Source organism: Rattus norvegicus, chromosome 14, assembly GCF_021556685.1.
Source record: "Rattus norvegicus strain SHRSP/BbbUtx chromosome 14, alternate assembly SHRSP_T2T, whole genome shotgun sequence".
Classification (NCBI taxonomy): domain Eukaryota; kingdom Metazoa; phylum Chordata; class Mammalia; order Rodentia; family Muridae; genus Rattus; species Rattus norvegicus.
Window position 1 is genome coordinate 85,043,643 of NC_141547.1, and position 24,579 is coordinate 85,068,221.

Here is a 24,579-nt window from a genome sequence, read left to right on the forward strand (position 1 = left end):
TGCACCGCGGCACGCACGCGTAGACTGCCGCTCCCGGGGTGCAGAGCTGTGGGCCAGGCGGCCGCCTCAGGCTGCCCCGCGAGGCTGGCGGGGCCCTAGCAGCGGGAGCATGGTTGTGAAACGGATCCAGAAAGTATGGACGGTGGAAACGGGGTCCTCCCTCCCGTCCTCTCCGCGGGCTGCCACAGCGAATAGAAACCCGCGGCTGAGACGCGTTGACACCTGCCCTGCGCAAGGCAGAACCGCCGCTTGCGCAGATTTAGGAGGTGGGAGCCTACGCCTAGCGGGCGGCCCGCCGGGGCGAAGTCACGCGACCATGTCACGTGCGCGCGCAGCTGCGGGTTGGAGTTTAGGGAAGCCCTGAGGCTGTATCCCAAGGCGCCTACCTAACCAAAGAGGGTGGGTGACCTGCGGGAGTATTTCATCCTGTAGATAAAGGTTTTGTATTAGTCCATTAACGTAGAATCCGGTGAAAGCATCGCAGAAAAATAAAACAGAACCAGTTCTGTTCTGCTCTTCCACCAATCCACCCTTTACCATTTGCTAACGTTTTAGCGCATCTGCTTTTCGTCCTTTTCCTAAAGAAAATTATTCTATATTTCTATGCTGGTTTTGGCTTGTTTCATTTTGGTTTGGTTTGGTTTTGAGACAGGGTCTCTATGTAGCCCTGGCTGACCTTGAACTCGCTATGTAGACAAATTCAATCTCGAACTCACCAGAGATCCACCTGCCTCTGCCTCCCGACAACTGGAACTAAAGGTGCGCTCCCACCATAGCCTGCATTATACTCTTAATTTATGATCAATGTTTTTACATAGCATTAAAAGTTCGGATTTTCGGGTTTGGGATTTAGCTCAGTGGTAGAGCACTTGCCTAGCAAGCGCAAGGCCCTTGGTTCGGTCCCCAGCTCCGAAAAAAAAAAAAAAGAAAAGAAAAGAAAAGAAAAAAAAGGTTCGGATTTTCTATACTGTAACATAATATTTACAACCTCTTTTTTAAAAAAGATTTGCTTATTTTTAATTTGCGTGTTATGGGTTTTTGCCTGCGTGTATTAAGTGCCTCCAGAGGCCAAAAGAGGGCATGTGTTTATTGCTCAAGATCTGCTCACTCAGATATGGTTGTAAGGTGCCTTATGTAGGTGCCAAGAAACATACTCAGGAGCTCTGGAAGAGCAGTTCGTGCCCGTAACCACCGAGCCAACTCTCCAGTCCTATAATCCTAACTTATAGCATTAGCATGATTCTTTCCACCGAGTGGCTCCAGGGTATGCATCTCAATCATATTTCTATTGCTGTGATAAACACCACAACCAGAAGCAGCTTGGGGAGGAAAGGGTTTGTTTGGCTTACCACTCTTAGGTAGCCCATCGTCAGAGGAAGCCAGAGCAGGAACTGAAGCTTACTGGTGTCTGCCAGTTTGCTTTATTTTATTTACCAGGGCACGGTGGGCTGGGCTCTTCCACATCACTCATCAGTCAAGTAAATGTCCCACAGAGTCGTCTACAGGAGGGATTTGCTTGGTTGAGGCTACCTCTTCCCAAATGACCCTAGCTTGTATCAACTTAACAGAAAACTAACCAAGTTGACTGATAGACCAATACACTGTTATTAAACCAAAATCTTTGTTTATCCAGAAGATCTCATAATAATATCACAATACAAAATACATTGCAACTTTTAAATAATGTGCTTGGTGTTCTTTAAGTTATTTTATGTGTATTGGTGTTTTCTCTGCGTATATGACTGTGCACCTTATGCATGCTTGGTACTCTGTGGAGACTAGAAGAGGGTGTCAGATCCTCTTGGACTACAGTTTTAGGTGTTCGTGAGCCACCACGTCGTAGGTGTTGGGAGCAAATGCTCTAACCACTGATCCATCTCTTTCTAACTTAATATAGTCCCACCGTCATTAAAACCTCAAACATGTTAAAAGGTCAGTGTGGAAAGACAGCTCAGCAGTTAGGAGCACTTGTTGCTCTTACAAAGGACTTGCACTTTATTCCCAGCATCCACATGGTGGTTCACAGCAGTTCATATTCCAGTCCCTGGGGGTCAGGCGCCCATTTTTGACATTCACGGTCACCAAGCACACGTGTGATGCACATACATACATGGAGGCAAAACATTTACACATAAAACATAATGAAAATAGGGCTGGCTCAGTGGTTAAGAGCACTGACTGCTCTTCCAAAGGTCCTGAGTTCAATTCCCAGCAACCACATGGTGGCTCACAACCATCTGTAATGAGACCTAATATCTTCTTCTGGTGTGTCTGACAGCTACAGTGTACTTATATATAATAAATAAATCTTTAAAAAATATATCCAAAGTTGAAGCCTGGTATGTCAGCACATGACTTTAATCCCAGCACTCAGAGGCAGAGGCAGGTCTCTGAGTTTGTGGCCAGCCTGGTCTACAGAGCAAGTTCTAGGAGAGCCAGGGCTACACAGAAATTTTGTCCTCAAAAAAACTAAATAAATTTCCTAACTGCTAAGTTCCTATAAAATCATGTTACAGACATATTGTTCCAAAAGGGAAGAACCAGGACACAGTTACAATAAAATCAAAGCAAAACCCAAACCCTCTGCATAGTGTAAATAGCAGCTCAGTGTATGGTTCCTGGGCTGGGGCTCAGGATCTTATGTATCCAGAGGGCTGAGAAAGCTTCACTTCCCTGGCCTTGTCCTCCACAGCAGTTTGTCCCATAGGCTGATGCCAAGAGAAAGGACAGAAAGGAGCTAGGCATGGCTGAACCAGCAGGCAACCTCATGGTGGACAAGGAGCCTCACAGAGTAGGGGGTGGAGCTTCAGAGAAAGAGTGAGGATGCCCAGAGTGTTGGAAGGGCTTGCCCAGGCTTGGTCCAGTAACTGAAAGGAAGAAAAAAAGATGGATTAAAAAAAAAAAAAAGTCGGGGGGGCTGGGGATTTAGCTCAGTGGTAGAGCGCTTACCTAGGAAGCTCAAGGCCCTGGGTTCGGTCCCCAGCTCCGAAAAAAAGAACAAAAAAAAAAAAAAAAAGTCGGGGGCTGGAGAGATGGCTCAGCGGTTAAGAGTACCCGACTGCTCTTCCAGAGGTCATGAGTTCAATTCCCAGCAACCACATGGTGGCTCACAACCATCTGTAAAGAGGTCCGGGGTTAGGGATTTAGCTCAGTGGTAGAGCGCTTGCCTAGCAAGCGGAAGGCCCTGGGTTCGGTCCCCAGCTCCGGAAAAAAAAGAAGAAAAAAAAAAAAAAAAAAAGTCGGGCTGGAGAGATGGCTCAGCGGTTAAGAGCACTGTCTGCTCTTCCAGAGGCCCTGAGTTCAATTCCCAGCAACCACATGGTGGCTCACAACCATCTGTAAGGGGATCTGGTGCCCTCTTCTGGTGTGTCTGAAGACAGTGACAGTGTACTCACATATATACAATAAATAAATAAAGATCTTTTAAAGAAATCTCATTAAGAGGCTAATTTATTACACGCTTCTCTTTTGCATGGCCTGAGGATAATCCCCCTTTCTGAAGTGTGGTCTCTTAGCCAGGCAATTAATCACCCCAACTAGATTAACTCTTATGTTTTGGGTAGCTTGGAATTGTGGGTGTCCATCCAAACCAGATATAAACTCCATTGTCATGATGATGAGGAGATGGCTCTGTCTCAAGGGGCATCCAATGCCACTAACATTCACTCCTCTGAAGAGGTAATCCTAAAACCTTTTAAGAGATAACCCAGATTAGGGAATAGATAAAATCTATTCCTATCAAGAAAATCAAGGGGGTTGGGGATTTAGCTCAGTGGTAGGGCGCTTGCCTAGCAAGCGCAAGGCCCTGGGTTCAGTCCCCAGCTCCGAAAAAAAGAAAAAAGAAAAAAAAAAAAAAGAAAGAAAATCAAGACATGCAGTTCCACAGCTGTTCACTAGAAGGGATTGATGTCTGTATTGGAGTCTCTCACTGTCCAAGCAAGGGTGCTCATCCAGGAGAAGGGAAGAAGCCACAGCTCCCAACTGGCTTTCATAGTCAAGGAGCCAAGGCCATCCCTAGAACTGCTGCTTTTGGCATCCCTGCCCCTAAACTGTCTGGTCAGTCTTTATCTCCTATCCCATCATCTCCACTCAAAAGAATTAACCCCTGTAGCTGCTGGTATTACGAACGCTAGTTATTCTCCCCAAAAAACTGTTCGAGTGTCTGCAGTGTCGCTTCTGGGAACCTGCTCCCAGTTTGTTGATTGGTAAAGATGCCAACAGCCAATAACTGGGGAGGGAGACAGAGGCAGGATTTGAGGATTCAAGAGCTTGGGACCGCAAGCAGAGAGAGGAAGAGGAGATGGGCCATGCCAGGAGAGTGTGGAGGAGAAGAGAGACACCTTGCCTGAGAAGAGGGCAGGACAGAGGGGCAGGACAGAGGGGCACGGCCACCATGGGAAGGAGCCGGAGAGTGCAGCCCAGGGGGATGCTCAGCTGAGTCCAGGGCAGCTGAGATGGCACGTGGAATTAGTAATAACTCAGGATTTACAGCAAGGAGGGTAGGCAGTGGCCCAGCTATGTTGGTTAAGGCATATTAAAATATAAGCGCTGTGTGTGTGTCTTTTATTCAGGAACCTGACCAAGCCAGCTCAGTCAACAGGGTCTCCAGGAAGGGAATGAGGACTGAAAGGAAAAAAGACAATTAGACAATACTGTAGCATGTCTCCAGGCAGTACTGAGGCTGAAGCGGGTTTATTTTTTCCCAGTCTGCTTTTATACCATTTTAAGTACATGCAAAGAATGAGGTCAGTTCTAGGTCAAGGAACAAACAAGGCAACAAAGTCCTGTGGGCACTGTTTCTAGGGGCCTATCTGGACGACTAAGATAAAAGGAATGCCACACATTCCTCTGCTGAGTTTACCTTGAGCTTTGTATTAGCCCAAAAGTACTCTTATCTGAGTCTACTTCCCTGTCTAGCCCAAAGTCAAATTCTTGCCCAAGCTTACTTCCTTATCCTAACCCAAAGTCAAATTCCTGCCAGAGCCTACATTCTTATCCTGGCCCAATGTCAAATTCTTGCCAAGTTTCAAAGCTCTCCACAGGAACCTAAACCATTGGGAAGGGTAGCGAACCCACTGCTAGGAATTTATTCTGTTTATTTCAACAAACCCCAGCTATCACTTCAGAACTAGGATGACAGTCACCTGACTTCTTTGAGCTTGTTGGGTCATGGGTCACTGATGAGTGATGGCAGTTGGGTTTCCCTTCCAGCTGACTCATCTAAGGAACCCTGAAATTGCAGCAATGGTCCCATTTTTACAGCAATCTGATGTAGTAAGGAAAGGAAGTTCTTGAAGAGGAACTTTCGAGAGGAACTTGAAAGGAAGTACCTGGAAAGGAACATCAGGGAAAAGTGAAATTGGAGCCCTGAAAGCAGAAGAAAAATGGTTCCATTCCCCACAAACTGGCATGAGCTAGTATAAAAGTATAAGCCCTAGACAGACAACCAGGAAGACAAAACAGGCCATTTTAATTTTTTTTTAAAGATTTATTTTTTCTACGCTATAAGTAACTATAGCTGTCTTCAGAAGCACGAGAAGAGGGCATCAGATCCCATTACAGATGGCTGTGAGCCACCATGTGGTTGCTGGGAATTGAACTCAGGTCCTCTGGAAGAGCAGTCAGTGCTCTTAACCACTGAGCCATCTCGCCAGCCCCAGAACAGGCCATTTTAAAGTGTCCAAATCCACATCTGTTAGGATCCCTTGATAGGCTCATAAGGACATTCATACATTAGGTTACTCCTCAGCTGGTTTTTCTGTTTGGCTCTAAAGCTTGGTTCCACCATGATGTTAGCAGATTCTGCTTCTAGGCAGTTTGACTAGCTAGGCTCACAGTGTGAGATCCCTTTTAGATGGTGTGTTAGTTCTCTGTTCTCTGAAGAAACAGAACTGGTAGAAAGGGAGAATGTGTGTGGGAATTTTTAGAATGACTTGCAGGCTGTGGTGTGGCTAGTCCAACAATGACTGTCTCTCTATGCAAAGGTGAAGAATTTGGTAGTTATTTTAATCACCAGGCTGGGTGTCTCACCTGGTCTTCAGTGTTCTTAGAATTCCAAAGAAGCAAATTCTAATACCAGCAAAGGATTGCAGGTTAGATGACCTTGCTAGCAAGAGTGAGAGTGAGCAGGCAAACAGCAAAGGCTACCTTCTTCCACGTGGGCTTTCCGTGGGCTGCCTCCAGAAGGTGTGGCCAGTAGATGTAGGGTGGGCCTTCTAACTGTCCGTCATAAGCGGCTTCACAAGTTATAACCAGGCACCCAAAAAAATCTCATTTTGATCTTCATTTGGTTCTGTGCAAAGTGTTCCTCACTTCAACCCTATATTTATTTGTGTGTGTGTGTGTGTGTATGTGTGTGTGTGTGTGTGTGACACATGTGTAAGGACGCCCTTGGAGGCAAGAAGGGGGTGTTAGATCACGTACAGCTGAAGTTACAGTGGTTGTAAGTCCCTCGATGTGGGTGCTGGGAAGAGAGCTCTGTCTGCTGAAAGAGCAGCAAGTGCTCTTAACTGCTAAGTGTCTCTAGTCTGTCACCATGAACTCTTGGCCATCTTGTATCCACCTCTATAAGTAACCTCATCCTGGCCTTCTCACCTCAAAGGGCTTCTGCCAGATTAATCATGGCCAGAGGACTAGTGTATACAGTCAGCTTCCTAGGCATATAGCAACCTAAACTCTAGCCTCTCATGTTCTAGGAACTGACTGACTTACAGAGGGATCCTCCCGCTCAGTGTTCTGCAAGGCCTGTGGGTGACGACTGTATTTTTCCAGGAGGTTTCAGAAGGCTTGCAACCAACACCTCCTGTGTGTGTCATCAGGGACCAGACCTCATCCCACTCTCCCCACTGAGCAGTTCTTAAGATGTCCAATTGTTTTCCATTCACATGCTTATGAATTGTCTTTTGTTTCGTTGGTTTTTTGCTGTTTTAATACACGTCTTGTTCAGTAGTTGAGGCTGACCTGAACACACAATGTAGCCCAGGTTGGCCTCAAACTTGTAATCTTCCTGCCTTATTCCCCAGGTTGCTAGGATTATAAATGTGTGCCCCCTTGCCTAGTGTGGATTGCATTTTTTTTCTTTTCTTTCTTTCTACATATTTTTTATTCTTTTCTTTTTTTCAGAGCTGGGGACCGAACCCAGGGCCTTGTGCTTCCTAGGCAAGCGCCCTACCACTGAGCTAAATCCCCAACCCCGAAGTTTTTATTTTCTACATATTTTTTTCTTCTTTTCTTTCTTTCTTTTTGTTTGTTTGTTTGCTTTGTTTGTTGTTTTTTGTGTTTAAAGCTTAAGGCCCATTTCCCATTGTATTAGAATTTGAGAACAACAACAACAGAACAGGCAAGCTATAAGTTTCTGTGGAGAAGAGGGAAATTACGTTTTGAGTTAGAGTTCAAGAAAGCAGTTGTGTTCCGTAGTGGAGCTCAGCCTCTGGGTCAGGTTGGGAAGTGGGTTCTCCAGAGAAACAGTGAGAAAGTCTAGACAAGAGGCAGTTTGAGCATGCTTAGGTTTGAACTAGTGGCCGTAAAGATAGAAAGAGATAAGTTTTAGAACTCAGTAAAGAGGGCAAGCTTAGTGAAGGTCTGGAAGCTACAGCCTGAACTGCTTTTTCAGTGGGGATCATGAGCTCATATCAGTGTGACTGGTCAGGTTACATTCCAAGTGGAGCCTGCACCATCAGAAATCGTTCTTTCTCTACTGAGTCAGAAGGAAGACAGGTTGTCCCCACAGGTCACTAGTACAAATGGTACACAGCTAGTTGACAAGAACTGGGAATCATGCTGACAGGAGGACCAGCAAGGGCCACAGTAGCTGCTGTATGCCTCTGCCAAGAGACGAAGACAGCACAAGTAACTGTCATTTTCTTCTACATGCTTCTCCATAGACTAGAGAGCAGCTCTGTCAGCCCTCTGCCACCCCCACAGCAGGGTGTGTGTGTGTGTGTGTGTGTGTGTGTGTGTGTGTGTGAACACATGCATAGACACATGCAGACAAAATACTCATACACATAAAGTAAAAATAAATCTTTTAAAAAGAAATCAGAAGAATTAGTCTTGACCAGAGAAGATCAGAGGGAACTGTAACCCCAGCTCTGAGAGATGCTCATCAGTCAAGGGCTCATGGTGGGGTCTCACTAACGCTCAGCACTGCTGCCCGGGCCAGCATTCCTGATCGGCAGTAACTGCCTAGGGAACTGAGTTTGGATCTGGGTCACATTTGTACCTATAACCCTGGCTGCAGCAGCGTCTAAGGAGCCCTGAAGTCCTAGTGAGTTGCGGGTTTGAGAGTGTGTCTCAAAGCCCCACACTTGCAGTCGGTGTCAGAAACCAGCAGGTTTGTGTGGACCTTGCCTCTGAGCCCAGTGGTGCCTTTCCCGTAGAACAGGCAGCCTTCACTGAGGAGCCCTTACATGCCTGCCTCTCTTTGTCTTGTAGTGTTCTACTGGCAGGCCACCATCATGGCCCTGTGGTAGTGCTGCTGCACGCACGGCTCTAGGCTGTTTCTGCTACTTCACCTCTCCCGCAGGCATCGACGTCTTCCTCTACCTTGTCCTTCCAGAATGACAGTCCTTACCAAGGAGGTGGGTTTTTTTCCTGACTATCCACTTCCCTGCAGATTATCCTTTCACGCCCCCAAAGGAGAGGCTGCCTCCAACTCCCACCATGTTCTGACGGACAGACAGCGTACGAGGACCTTCTCTTGGCACAGTACAGAGAGCAGTGTGTGTACCTTTTCCCAATGCTCTCCCTCACCAGTCAGTGGTTACATCCTGCTGAGACCATAGACATTCACGATTAGCCTTATCTTACAGTTTCTCTTGCTGTGATGAATGTCATGACCAGTAGCACCTTGGGGAAGAAAGGGTTTATTTCATCTTACTACTCTTAGGCCACACTCCATCACTAAGGGATGTCAGGACAGGCACTCAAGCAGGAACCTGGAGACAGGAATGTGCAGAGACTACGGAGAAGAAACGTTGCTTACTGGCTTCTTAGCCCATGGCCTACTTAGCCCATTTTCCTATACAACCCAGGACCATCTTCCGAAGGGTAGCACCACTCACGGTGCACTTCGACTTCCTTCCTACACCGATCACTAATCAAGAAAACGCCCTACAGATTTGCCTACTGGCTAATCTGATACAGATTTTTCTCAGTTCAGTCCCAAAGGACTGGTTTGTGTCAAGTTGACAGGAAGCTCACCAGAACTCTTGTGAGCAAGGCTGTGTATGGTAAGTGGTTCCTTTTTTTTTTTAAAGATTAATTTATTTAATCTTAAAATAATTAAATTATTAATTTATGAGTACATGTGGCTGTCTTCAGACACACCAGAAGAGGGCATTAATTAGATCCTATTACAGATGGTTGTGGGCCACCATGTGGTTGCTGGGATTTGAACTCAGGACCTCTGGAAGAGCAGTCAGTGCTCTTAACCGCTGAGCCATCTCTCCAGCCCAGCAAGTGGTTCCTTAATGAAGTCACAGCGTTTAAGGTTTCTATGGCACCAGGACTATAGAGTGTAAAGACCTAGGCGGAAGGTACCAGGAGTCTGAAGGGGAAGGCAACAAGAGGCACGACAGTGCACAGCTTTCATTCACCTTTAATCCCAGCACTTGGAAGACACAGGCAGGTGGATCTCTGTGAGATGAAGGACAGCCAGAATTATACAGTGAGACCCTGTCTCAAAAAATAACTAAGTAAAAGGAGAAGAAAATATGCAGGTCCAGTTATAAAGCAACTAACGAGAGGCAGGTGTTGTCCAGTTGTCTATTGGAATGTATTAGGAAATGCAGTATATTGGAGAAAATAGATCATGATTGTTGCAGTAAAAATAAAAAGTTGATCAGTGGCTACCGGTTCCGGCACATTCTCACTCCGTGCAGATCTGCGGGAAGTCGCATGCTTCGGCTGTTTCTCTGCCAGCCGCCTTTACACACTGTCCCCTTGGCGGGTTGTTACCACACCTGACACACACATTGAGTTCCTAGGGCCATTCTAGCCTGCCATATTGCCACGCTAGCCCCAGGCATTCTATAGCCTAGCACAGCTTCCTGCCACTGACACTGCCCACACACTCCCAGCAACCACCCCCTGGCAGTTAAAGTATAAACTCCCAACTACCCCATAAAGTCAAGACTCAACAAGCTGTAACCCAACAATCAGACTTATATGTTAAATTCTCAAGCCACAATACATCCACACAATAAAATTACAAACAATTGATAAGGATATAAACCACCCACCTAGATAAGATAAATTTGCCTACAGAAATCCATCCCAGGGGTTGGGGATTTAGCTCAGTGGTAGAGTGCTTGCCTAGGAAGTGCAAGGCCCTGGGTTCGGTCCCCAGCTCCGGGGGTGGGGTGGGGGGGGGGGGTGGGAGAAATCCATCCCAGCTACCTTGGCAATTCAAGACCACCCGGATCGGGGTCATCCTTCTCCATATCCATCTTGATTCTTCTCCTCCTTCTCTTCTTCCTCTTCTTCCTCCTCCTCTTCCTCCTCCTCCTCTTCTCTCTCTCTCTCCCCACCCCCACCCCCACCCCCACCCCCACCCCCACCCCGCACTAGACTTTCCCCCGCCTACCCTTCTTTCTCATCCAATGATAGGCCTCGCCTTCTCCTGGACCTGCCCTGCTGCATACTGACATCATCTTACTCGGGGGTTAATAGGGGCGGTTACAATAGCCACAGATGGCAGCAGGCAGGTTAATGTGGATCCTTAAATGCCCTGTATAGCTGTAGGAGAGTCTGTTCAGGCTCTGACTTCCTTAGTGTCAGAGTCCTGCCCGAGGGAGGTTAAGACAAGGTCCTGGGGGAGGCAGTGTGCTGTGTGCCCAGCTCAGTGAGGGTGGGGAGTGGCGCTGCACACTCTGGGGTGATGGGTGTGCTAAGGTGCCCGGTGCAGTGAGGAGAGCTGCACATTCTCCGCACCCTGAGACTGCCCCTCTCCTCCCGACACTAGAGAATGCAAAGGTGAAGACACCTGGTTTTAGAGCCCGAAAAAGTTAATTTTGTTGTTAAAAGGATTTCAGACATTCCTTCACGTACATACTGTTTTGTAGTGACAGTTTTTGATTCTTAAAAAACAAAACAAAACAAAACAGAAATATCATAAGGCTGTTCTTATTTTATTCCCAGGTGTGGTATGGGGCTGCTTCAGACTGCCCACAGCAGCTAGCTGTGATTTGCCTCGTGCTCTAGCAGGGACAGGATTTTGCCGGCTGCAGGTAGTTTCAATTGTGTGACTTTTTGAACTCAGGGGAAATTTTCAGGGACTGTGTAAATGCGAGGGCACTGAGAGGTGGGGTAGGTGGTGTTTGGGTGTGTGGTGATTGTGGGCTGATTGCTGGGAAGAGTGGAGAAGGGTGGAGGAAAGAAGAACTCACCAAGTAGCCAAAGGCCGGCCACCCCCTGAGTCTCGGTTTCATTTCTGTTGCTTGGATAAATACCTGTCAGAAGTGTCTTAGGGAGAGTCCGTTTCAGTTTACAGTTTCTGGTTACAGTCCGTCATCTGAGGGGAGCCATGCAGCAGAAGCTGGAGACGACCGGTCTCATTGCATCCATAATCAAGAAGCAAAGTGGATATAAGTGGTGAATAAAGCTACAGGAGACTCTCCCTCTCACTCTCACTCTCCCTTCCGCTCTCTCACTCTTCTTCCGCTCTTCCTCTCTTCTGCTCTTCCTCCTTCTCTCTCTCTCTCTCTCTCTCTCTCTCTCTCTCTCTCTCCCTCTCTCCCTCTCTTCCTCTCTTCCTCTCCTGGCTTGACGCAATTAAAAAAAAAAAAAAAGAAGCAAAGTGGAGCGGAACGTATACATTAGTATTCACTTCATGTTATGCACACGAGTGTTTGGCCTGCCCATATGTATGTGCGCTGTCTGCATGCTTGGTGCCTGCAGGGGTCCGATAAAGTGTTGGATTCCTTTGTACTGGAGTTGCAGCCCCTTGTAGTCGCCATGTGTGCCTGGGCACTGAACGTGGGTCCTCTGCAAGAGCAACAGGTAACCATGACCAGTGAGCCATGCCTTCGGCGCTAGTGCGTGCATTCTTAAACTGAGTTCCCTTTGTCTGTCTGTGTGCTGCTGGGCGCTCTCAGCCTCAGGAACAGTGCAGCCACGGAGGCCTTCAGCCACTTCAGTTACTACAGTGAAGACGATCTTGATCCAAACAGTTCTTCATTGAGACCCTCTTCCGAGGGGATTCTAAATGCTGTCGAGTTGACAATCACAGCTGGCCATCACACCATTCCCCCTATAAATGCTCAGAGAACAATTCCATCAGTTAACAGGAGAGACCTGCATAATGAAATACGGTTAACCCGGCAGGTGTGGGGCTTCTCACTGCTGCCCCAGTGTTGTGCATTCTTGGATGAAAGACACACGCGCGCGCGCGCGCGCGCGCACACACACACACACACACACACAGCCTTCTATTTTAATATGCCCTAAGGAGCTCAACAGCTGGGCCACTCCCAAACTTCCAAGTTGCTAATGCCTCCCCTCCAGTACTCCTGGATTATTACTAAAATTATATTGCATCTGCACTACCCTAGACTCGTGGGAGGAGCCCTCCAGCCACTCTTCCCAGGCTCTTACATGGCTATACACTCCTGCTTCTCCAGCTCTCAGGCCAGATCTTCTGCTTCCCTGGCAGGCGATTCTAAAAACCTCTTCCTCCCAGGGGTTCTCTTGCCCAAGAAATCTAAAGTCCCGCCTCTGTCTCCCTGCCCAGCCATTGTCCACTGGCAACTTTTATTCACCAATTAAAGCCAACTGGAGGCGGGGACCCTCAGTGTCTTACAGGCAGACATGCGGGTTCCCATGTAGTTTGGGGAGTCGAATTAACACAAATAGCATTAGAACCAACCCACACATCTTACGCTTTTCATCCATTAAAAAGGCCTTTTATCTCAGATATAAACTAAACATAGTTATAGCAGTTATGTAAACTATAAGGTATGATATACACTAATAACGTCCAGCCCATCAATCTTGTCAATATAGATACATTACTCTAACATCTATTACAGTTCTATACCTGAATTGTAACTTACATTACCATCTAAAAAACCATCCTATCTAATGTACATCATCTTCCTCAATGCTAAACAACTTGTTTGATTTTATGATACTATTAGTAGTCTTCAACCCCTTTGGAAATCTGAGAACAAATTAAATATTACCTAAATGTAGAGGAACACAAAAACATAGCTTCCAAAACTTAAACAAATTGCAGAGACAGCTGACTACCTGGACAGTTTCCTATTCTTCAAAACATCAGGGCATCTCTCTTCAGCCTTCTGACCTATAGCCATCTGACAGAGCTTAAGTGGAGCAGGAAATATGAAGGACTCGCTTACCCTGTCCTGACAAGACAACTGGAGCAACTCCATAGGGAGGTTATGATGAGCCATGAAGAGGGCACTGTCGGGAGCTGACGTGTCTCTTAGTCAAATCTAACAATAATGAATGATTATAAATGCCATGTTCTGGGGTTGGGGATTTAGCTCAGTGGTAGAGCGCTTGCCTAGCAAGCGCAAGGCCCTGGGTTTGGTCCCCAGCTCCGGAAAAAAAAAAAAAAAAGAATAAATGCCATGTTCTGTAGACTTCTGGTGTCTTTGAAGACTCTCTAAAAGTAAAAGTACATCTGAACTGTTAAACCTTGACTACTCTTAGCATTCCTATTTGAATACTATTCAAAACACCTTACTATAATTAAATCAGAATCTAATCTAACCATGAGTTTACTCTCTGGCCCTTAACTTGCATTCCTTACTCATCCTGAACACTTTGTAAAGCAGCTGTAGAAGGACTGGGTCAAGGCCATGTGTGTGTGTGTAGGGTTTTTTGTTTGTTTGTTTGTTTGTTTTGTTTTTTTCTGGAGCTGGGGACCGAACCCAGGGCCTTGCGCTTCCTAGGCAAGCGCTCTACCACTGAGCTAAATCCCCAACCCCTAAGAACCCCATGTGTTCTTAAATGAGTTGCATAGACACAATGCCCATCTAAGAGTGACAATATTAATTTCAAATTTTGTATCAATATACAAAGATTTATACCAATGAAAACCTTAAATCTGTATAATATATAAATTCTGAACCAACGTGAGAAATTTTTTTTTCTTTTTTTCAGAGCTGGGGACCGAACCCAGGGCCTTGTGGTTGCTAGGCAAGCGCTCTCCCACTGAGCCAAATCCCCAGCCCCAACGTGAGAAATTTTAACTTCAATTTTGTATCAATTATAAAGATTTCTACCAATGTAACATGGCTATTCAATGCTTTGTTCAAATATAATTTTAGTAATCCATCTCGTATATTTCCTCCTTGTTCAAAATTATTTCCAAATGATTCCTTAAAATGACAGCCTATCTATAATTTGTAAAATAACCATACCCAGACACTCAAACCCAAGGGATCGGGATGATGACTGTACACAACTTCTTCCTGCTGAATAGGGGTGATGAAAAGATTTTAAAGGGGTGGGCGGCTGGAACAGCAGGCCATTTCAGCGTCCCCGCAGGTGAACCTTGTCAGAGCTGCAAATTCTGCAATATATGAGTCTTACAGTCTACCTTCTGGCACTGTTGAGACATTCGTGTGGACCGTGCAGGGTGCACAGATCAGTTAAGGATGATTTTCTGCTCCTGTTTGAGCAGGTGAGAGAAAACTATCCCTTTATGAGTCAATCTGATCAATAACCAATTGTAATAAACCTTCGTTTATGCCATGTGAAGGATGGCATGATGAATCTTAAGGATTCGTAACCAACAAGATTTATTTCTAATTTTAGCTAAAGTTTTGGCTAGAGACATTTTTTTTTTTCTTTTCTTTTTTCCGGAGCTGGGGACCGAACCCAGGGCCTTGCGCTTGCTAGGCAAACGCCCTACCACTGAACTAGAGACAACCCCGGCTCTAGCCCAACCCCGGCTAGAGACATTTTTATGTCTAAGGCAATTACAGGGCTGTTCCCATGTGGAGGAATCAGCAAATCATGTTACATTACCTGTCCTCTTTGGTTTTCTTAAATTTTTCTTTTCTGTATCCAAGTTTTCTGTATTTCCCCCTGTCTGATCCATATCACTGTGGAAGGGATCTAAAGCCTTTTCCTCTTTCCTATTAACACAAGCACAGAGCCTCTCTCCCACAATAGTGGACCCTTGGTCCTACAGCCCGAACTCATCAAAGGCATAGATTGATCACATTAGCAGTCTCCTTTTTCAGGCTTGCTCCATCGTGACCTCTCTCCCAGAGGATCTTTAATATCATAACCACCGAACTTACAACCACGTGCATTTTGATAATTATTTCGTTTTAATTAAAACAATTGAAAACGGGGTTGGGGATTTAGCTCAGTGGTAGAGCGCTTGCCTAACAAGCGCAAGGCCCTGGGTTCGGTCCCCAGATCTGAAAAAAAGAAAAAAAAAAACAACTGAAAGCAATCTAAACAAATATTATTATTCGTTGAGACAGTGTTCTTTAACTATCCCCTGCCTTGTTCTTTTTTTTTTTTTTGAAGATTTATTTACTTAATGTATGTGAGTGAGTACACTGTAGCTGTCCTCAGACACACCAGAAGAGGGCATCAGATCCCATTACAGATGGTTGTGAGCCACCATGTGGTTGCTGGGATTTGAACTCAGGACCTCTGGAAGAGCAGTCAGTGCTCTAAACCGCTGACCCATCTCCCTAGCCCCACTGCCTTGTTCTTACACAATTAATTTTTTTTTTTTTGGTTCTTTTTTTTGGAGCTGGGGACCGAACCCAGGGCCTTGCGCTTCCTAGGTAAGTGCTCTACCACTGAGCTAAATCCCCAGCCCCACAATTAATTTTTAATAGTGAGATCAAGACCCTAAATGTATTTATCTATGAATACTTAAATTCTCCCTTCTATGGAGATTAATATCTCTGTGGATATATATATCCCCTTTCTCCTTATATGACTTGAATTAACATCCTTCCCTATGTATTTAACTTCAAGGGAGGAGACATGCCAAAAAGACACATAAGCAATGGCTGGCACCGAGAGCCAGGTGGCAGTGGATATCTCTCTAACGAGCAGGCCCTGCATAAGTTTAAGCAGGGAGGGGACTACAATGAACACCTCAAGAGAGCAAGCCTTTGTGAGCGGGAAAATTCCTATGGGAAGAGGAGGCCTAAGTGTTACAGCTGAGAGTGGGGTCTGCGTAAACAGTATGTGGGCATCAGTTCAGGAGCCTGACAGAGACACCTTTGAGAAACAACCAATGGAAGTAGGCCTCTACCTCCAACAACAACAACAACAATAATAATAATAATAAATGGCAAAAGGTAGCCTGATAGCTTATGCTTGTAATCCCAGCTTTTGGAAGGTAGATCCGGAAAGATCAGGAGTTCCAGGTCAGCCTTGGCTACATGAGCCCCTACCCAAAACACATCAACAATACTACTACAGATCTGTGGTCCCAAATATATAGAAGCTTCAGACAGGAGGATCTCAAGTTTGATACTAGCTTAGGCTACATAGTAAAAACCTGTCTCAAAACAAAGAGTAAGAGGTTGGGGATTTACCTCAGTGGTAGAGCGCTTGCCTAGGAAGCGCAAGGCCCTGGGTTCGATCCCCAGCTCCGAAAAAAGAACCAAAAAAAATAAATAAATAAATAAATAAAAACCTGTCTCAAAACAAAGAGTAAGAGGTTGGGGATTTAGCTCAGTGGTAGAGCGCTTGTCTAGCAAATGCAAGGCCCTGGGTTCGGTCCCCAGCTCCAAAAAAAAGAAAAAACAAACAAACAAAAAAACAAAGAGTAAGGCCCAGCACAGTGGCACATACCATACAGTTGGTGTGTTTCTTAAAAGAGTAAAGGGTTTACCTTTAAGTGAAAGAAAATGTATCAGTGTTTAGACGAGGATTTTCTGACACTAGGAGAAATTGGGCAAGGCTGTGTGTGACTGTTCTAAAGACCTTGAGACATATAACACCTGAAACTTTGAAGTTAGGCTCCACCTGAGAAACGCATATGGTAAAAGATCTTCAAATCCCCATTCACACTGCCCTTGCCCTTCTCATGTCTTGTGGGAAAGTATGCTGCTTTTTTTTTTTTTTAAGTATTTTTTAGGGCTCATTGGTAGAGTTGGTAGGAGTAGGGTTGAAGAGAAACTGGATTCCCACCCTGTTCCTTCGATAGTTAAAATACACATGGTTTGAAGCAACTTGTCCTTGGTGTGGAGGATAAATCGTGGGTTCCATATCAACTCTGGTATCTGCTTAGTTCCCTGGGGTGGTGTGTATTCACCCTAGATAGGGCAACTATGGCAAACAGACCGGAGAATGACACCACCTAAGGCTAGCTTGGTGAGCAGTGAGTTCAGTTGGGATTACTGAAAGGAACAGGAGTTATTGCTACAAGAACAGGCAACATAGGGGTGGCTATACAATCAAAAGATGATCTCTCCCAGACACCCACAGGGTGCCTCACAAACATCCGTAACTCCACTTTCTGGGCTCCAGACTCCCTCTTCTGACTTCTGTGGGCACTGCATATGCAGGCAAAATGCTCATGCACATAAAATAAAAATAAATAAATCTTTAAAAGAATTTTCCTGGGGGGCTGGAAAGATGGTTCAGCAGTTAAGAGCACTGTCTGTTCTTCCACAGGTCCTGAGTTCAAATCCCAGCAACCACATGGTGGCTCACAACCATCTGTAATGAGATCTGATGCCCTCTTCAGGTGTGTCTGAAGACAGCCACAGTGTACTCACATATATAAAATAAATAAATCATACAGAAAAGAAAATAACAAAAGAATTTTCTCCCCTTTCCCAGCAGCCCCCATCCTGGGCCACTCAGTGGCAGTGTTCTGCACTTCGTGAGCCCTTCCTCCCCTCCACAAGGGCCTGTAGGAGGCCCTGTGCAGTGAAGATCTCATGTGCATAGTGACAGCAGCTCTATTCAAGTTGACAGTGGCTATACCATTCCTGGCAGCATGCATTCCATAATGCCAGGGTACACCAGCCTGTTCCTGATGAGAGAACTCAGACCCAGAGAGATCGTATTAAGACATGGTTTGTGAGCTGGTTGTGGTGGCAAACATCTGTAGCACTGAGGAAACTGGTGCAAGATGTAAAGCTGGATGCCCGTTCAAAATTCCTATTGAGTTCTAGGCTAGCCTGAGCTACACAGACTGCCTAAACGTGTGGGAGAGCCAATAGTAAGCATTTGAAGACTTTTCCAAGTACACAGGCCTGATCCAGTTTAGAGTCTGAGATCAGAAGAGGTCAGGCAGGGTCGAGATGCTGTGGCCTAACACTGAAAGGTGAACACTGAGAAGAGAATCATAACTGGGTGGGACATGAGATTACCTGTCAATGGTTCATCTTAGTCCCATGGTGCTTTTCTTCCTTGATAAAACGAAATGTCTATGCATGGTGTTCACCCAAAACCAATGATGACTGAAGTAGAAATTTTCAGCTGGACACAGTAGCACACATCTTTAATCCCAACACTTGGAAGGCACAGGCAGGCAGAACTCTGTGAATTTGAGGCCAGCCTGGTCTGCACAGTAACTTCCAGGGCAGCCAGAGCTGTAGTGAGACCCTGTGTCATAAAACAAACAAACAAAGGGTTGGGGATTTAGCTCAGTGGTAGAGCGCTTGCCTAGGAAGCGCAAGGCCCTGGGTTCGGTCCCCAGCTCCGAAAAAAAAGAACCAAAAAAAAAAAAAAAAAACAAACAAAAAAACATTTTGGAGTTTTGTTTTTTGTTTTTTTTTCCCCCATCTAAGCCACCTAGACTAAAGTAGTTAAGCAAAGAGTGAGGGGTGAATTTTATCTGGCTGTTTTTTATGCTGTTTCTTCATTGTTACCATAATTAGAGTTGTTTTCTGCATAGCTGTTTGGGCTTTTGGGGATCATTCTACCACTCTGTTATTCATGACACACTGCACAGGGAAGCAGGCATCAATCCCCATGTTCAAAATGAGAATCCAGTCAGAAATGGGTCAGGGCGCTTTTACCCCTCCTAAGGTTGCCTGCCTGTCTGCCGACGCGTGCCCCATCGGAAACTGGGGTGGCTTTGCTGACAGAGCTCAGCAGTAGCTACTTCCTCTTCACGTGGATTATTTCCCAGACTCCCCTGTGGCCTATCTGACTTAATGTCTTCTTTTTACGGGTTGCTTTCTCTACCAAAACCTACCATCCTAACATCAACAACAATGGTAGCATTTGCCTGCGCATCCTGAGGTCACAGTGGTCCCCAGCATTACCCATGTCCAAAGGTAGAGACGCTGACACATACTCAGCCTGCTTGTGTCACGTTCCCCCTTCCCGACTAGTGGAGAGGGAAGCTCAGGAAGAGCAGACAGCTTCCCCAGATCACGGAGCCCTGACCCAGTCTGTGCCCACCTTGTCTCCACACTGTAAAGTGGAGTCCCTATGCCCTAGTCATCCTCGGTCGTCAGCTGCTGTGTGTTGCTCAAAACTATCAAATGGGCACAGAAAGACAGTACCAACTTGCATTTTCTCCTAAAAGCCAGAAGGCAAATATTAAACTTTTCTCTTCCTTCCTTCCTTCCTTCCTTCCTTCCTTCCTTCCTTCCTTCCTTCCTTTCTATCTGCAGACCAGCACAGGCTGTGAGTCATCTCTGATCTCCAGAGTCTGTTACGAAGTTTTCCTTTCCCAAAACAAGTGATAATGAGTGTACTGGGGGACAACATTAAGAATTCAAGGTGTAAAGTGACAAAGTTGGTGTGGAAAGGAAATGTTATTTGTCAACAAAGTTAATAAAATAGGATCTGATGGTTACCTGAATATTGACTCTGAACGAAGAAGAAATAAATTTAAATCAGTATTGAGTAAAAAAAAAAAAAAAGAATTCAAGGTGTACAACTACTATCAGCACTCAGGAGACGGGGGATCAAGAGAGTTCAGGGCCAGCCTAGGAGGGACCCCCACCTCAAAAACCAAAAACCAACCCAATCTAAACCATGCTATAGAACTATAGGTACTCTGGAACAAAGATTGAATTTGGATATGGGCTTGTAGGACAAGCCACCAACCCCAGGTAAGTGGATCATAAGGCTTTGTGCATTGGGAAAGGCCTCAGACTATTGGGACAATGGTCAGGATAAGCTTTGGAATGCTTAAAAAAAAAAAAAAAAGGCCTGCAGAGGTAGACTAAATCCAGAAGGACAGAACTCTGTACTGTGCAGGGTCATAGTGTACCCTCTCAGGGTGACACATCTAGGAAACTGGCCAACATTCTGCCAGAACGACTCTTTTCTGGGTTGTTCCTCAGCTAGGCAGCCTTACCCCACTGCCCAGCACAGGCAGAGCAGCCCTCAGAGTCTGCCAGGTCCAGGGCCAGTGGCACCTTAGGGAAGGACTCAGGAAAGACAGAGGAGAGGGGAATAGCAGCAAGGGCACTTAAGAAAGGACAGGCAGTGGTGTGGAGGACATCACAGGCCTGGAGCGGCAGGCTTCCGGCACTTCTGAAGAGTTGAGTGTCTGTTAAGGAACCTGCCCTTCCCTCAGGCAGCTGTACCTGTTGGAAACTGGTCAGGACTTTGGACTCCAGTTTATTTTGAGTCATGGTGGATTTAGGGCAAAGCACAAATACAGTTCTCAACATTCCATCTGTCGCTCAGCAAGCCCTGGTAAACCACTCCCCTAGTCCAAGTCCTTTACTATTGTCCCCAACACGGGAGAGCATGGGGTGGGGATATGCTGGACCGCAGGCCTGGTTCAGAGTCTCAACTTCAGCATTCTGAACTCCTGTTTTCTTACCAGTAAACAACGACTTCTGGGACACTAAAGATGTGTGGTGTGGGTACAGACTAGGGGGGTTGGAAGAGTGTGAGAGCTAAGGCTACAGGGATTTCAGTGAAGGAGGGGAGTAAAGGCCAGGACCACATAGAGGAAGGAGGTGTCCTAGAACAATGTTCTGAGACTACAGTGTACTGTGTGTCCTGCTGGTATTTTTTTCTTGAAAGTTTTATTTATTATATATAAGTACACTGTAGTTGTCTTCAGACACACCAGAAGAGGGCATCAGATCTCATTACAGATGGTTGTGAGCCACCATGTGTTTGCTGGGATTTGAACTCAGGACCTCTGGAAGAGCAGTCGGTGCTCTTAACCACTGAGCCATCTCTCCAGCCCATCCTGCTGGTATTTTAACGTCAGATATTACCATTACTTGAAAAGAGTCCTTAAATTGGAGTTCTGAGAGAAGTAAAAACTTCAGGAGGCTCACTGGGCACACAAGGAACCTGCGCCTCAGGGCCTCAGCTGACTGACCCTTTCTTTTCTCCCTAGTTCTCCTGTCCATCTGCTCTCTGCTCCTCGACTCCAACCATGATGACCCTCTGATGCCAGAAATAGCCCACACTCACAAGGCCAACAGAGAGAAGTATGCACTCTCTTTGCGTTGGCTTTGCGTGCAGCTGTCTATGTTCCCAGACATCTTCTGCCCAAGCCAAGCCCATGTATGCAGTGGGTGTGCCCTGGGCATAGCCTCCTAGCTCTGTAACTAACATGTCCTTTGACCAGAGGAGGGAGAAGGGATAAAAGCACTTTGTCCTGTTGGATAGCTCACCAGCTACCCTTGATGAATCCTAAAATATTGTCAAGCCCTGACCTGAGGACAGCCAAGGCAGTAGTCAGCCAACAAAGGAATGAGCCATCAAGGTGGGGAACACTGCCAAGATTAGCTTGCTGGTTAAGATAGAAGTCTGAAGTGTGTGGCTGTTTGATCAGAAGACCCAGCCCTTACTGCCAGCTATGCACACACTGGTTTGTAGACCCGGATTTGTCAGACTCCCTCCGGTGGCCAGGCACAATGGTTCACTGAAGCTTGCTTGCTAAAAAGCACATGCAGGAGTCACTATCAAGTGTCAGTCTCTGAGCAGGGGGTCAGGTGTGACGGCCCTGCTAATGGCACTGCCCAGGATGTACCTCTGGATCTGACTTTTTTTTTTGTGAGATTTTTAATTTTATGTGTACAGATGTTTTGCCTGCAGGAATGTATGTACATGACATGCTTACAAAGGCAAGAAGAGGGCATTGGCTCTCCTGGAACTAGAATTACAGAGGATTCTTAGGTGCCGTGCAGGTACTGGGAATTGAACATGGGTCCTGAGGAAGAGTAGCCAGTGCTCTTAACCACTGAACCATTCATTTCTCCAGTCCCCACTATTCGCTCTTTTAAAAGATTATCTTCAATAAGTCTTTCATTTCATGAGGTATTTTTATCTAAAGAGATTAGTACAGAAAGTGATTTTTTTTTGTACCAGAATTTTCTTGAGGTCTTTATAAATCTGATTTCCTTAGTGAAGTTTCCCCGGAGTGATCAAAGTAAGTTTAAACTGACTGGATCTGAAGAGTTTTGCTTGCTTGGTTTGGTGGTTGTGGTGGTGGTCTTGGTAGTGGTAGTGATGGTGTTTGAAACAGAGTCTCACTGAGTAGCCCTGACTGCCCTTGTCTGCCTACCTCTGCCTCTTGATGCTGGGATTTTGGCCCACCATTAAGCTGTATTTATTTTACCATTAGTAGTAGCTGTTTTAGATAGAACTATCTTCTCAGTATGCTCTGACTACACATTTCTAATTTGCTGTCGTATGGCATTAGCCCTCATTACAATGTGAAAGTAAATGCCCATGCGTACAGAGCCCTCCCTGGGCACCAGGCGTGGCCCATGAGATTTAATATAGACTTGTCCAGTCCTCCCAACAGCCCCACAAAGTAGATGGTGTTTCATGGCAAATAGTCATGGGAGCTAGTACACAGGTGACCCAGCCAGCGGCAGGTCTCGTGGATTCAGACCATGCCACCATTCTGGAGTTTTGTGTGCCCAACAGCCTGGAATATTCCAAGCTGAACTCCTTCCACATCTTGTATTCATACTGAAGGGTATGGGAGAGAAAAGATGAGATTTGCATTACTGCATGTTCCACCACACTCAGTTACGGAGGAACAACAGGAATCATCAAGCTGATAGGTTACATCATGCCTGAAGTGCTGCTTTTTCCAAGGTCGCCTTTGTTTCACTCGTCCATCGACCCCAGATGCCTAACAGGCAGCAGGTCCCCTCTTGTTCTGTTCCACACTGCAAGGATAATCATTTTAAGTGGGGTTGTTTCTCCGTCTGCTTTTTCTTCTAGGTACAACAGACTAGCAAGAGAGTGGACACAGAAATATGCTATGTAAGTGCCTTGAAGGCTCCATGGGAGAGCCTGTCCAAGAGAAGCCACAGGCAGTGGCCTTCCTGTGAAGCTCTGAGCTATTGGCTAAGGCACTCACGGAACATGCTCTGTTCGCACACATGTTGGCACTCACCTCTCTGGCTGCAGCATTCTGGTGCCACTTTCAGCCATTGTGGCCTCAAGGGCACCACACCTTTGATGCCCAATCAGCAACCATCGTTACGATCTACAGTCTTCCCGGTTACACAAATCCGTCTAGGCTCCAGTTTGACTGCTTGTGTCTGGGGGAAACAAGCCATGCGTGCCTCCCGTACTTGTCCTCAAACGGTGTCACTACTCACTGTGGCACTGGATAAGGGCCCTGTCTGCTCCCTGACCACATGCCCTTTGCCTTAGAGCACAGTGCTTTCCTGAGGGCCCAGGCAGAGTGGGCGTCTTCATATTTTGTCTGCCAGAGTCTGCCACAGAACCGCAACTGCAGGAGTCTGAGTGCATCCTGGAGGCTACTGGAAATTGGAACAGCATCCCCTGAAAGCCATCTTCTGCCACTTTCTGCTATCTCCCCGCTCCTTCCTCCATAGTGCTCTATGCTGCCTCTCTCTCCTCAGGAAACAGCATGTGAGGAGCATCAGGGCATTTAAAGCATGTGCCACCCCAAGAGGATAGAATTCTCAGACATGGAGAGATTTGGGTTAAGTTTTTGTATGCAATGAGGCTTCTTCTACCCTCTTCCCACTGGAAATTTACCATGAAATCCAAGCATAAGCCATTCACAGACTGGAACACTGGAACACTTAAGAGGTGCTTAAGTGGAAATGAAAGGAAATTCCTTCCCAACTGACAATTGACAACTAAGTCTCCTTTTTCGTTTTTCAAAAAACAAAACTAACAGATCCTTCAGAGATTTGATTAGGCTTTAACTACTTGGCCTCTTCTGTTGGCTTTCTGGTGCAGCACACATCTTAAGAGTTCAGAGCTTTGAGATTAATTACCTAGGAAAACACAAGGGTGAGTGCATCTCTGTGTGTAAAAGAATTGGTTTTTTGAAAGGTTTTTTTATGTAACCCAAGCAGGTCTTGAATCCTGTGTCTCAAGTCGTCTGAAAGCTGGGCTTACTCGCGTGTGCCACATCTGGCTAGGAAAAAACTTTCTAGAAAGGACTACAAAGAGGGGGGAGATTCAAAGAGTTTACACAGAGGTTTTTTGTAATTTTTAAAAATATTTTATTTATTTATTTATTTATTTATTTATTTATTTATTTATTTATATGTAAGTACATTGTAGCTGTCTTCAGACACACCAGGAGAGGGCATCAGATCTCATTATAGATGGTTGTGAGCCACCATGTGGTTGCTGGGAATTGAACTCAGGACCTCTGGAAGAGCAGTCAGTGCTCTTAACCACTGAGCCATC

The 24,579-nt window shown here is 45.9% G+C and overlaps 1 pseudogene; it reads left to right on the top strand.

Moving 5' to 3' along the window:
- Nucleotides 110–23,170, top strand: Ube2d4l-ps2 (ubiquitin-conjugating enzyme E2D 4 like, pseudogene 2; annotated as a pseudogene).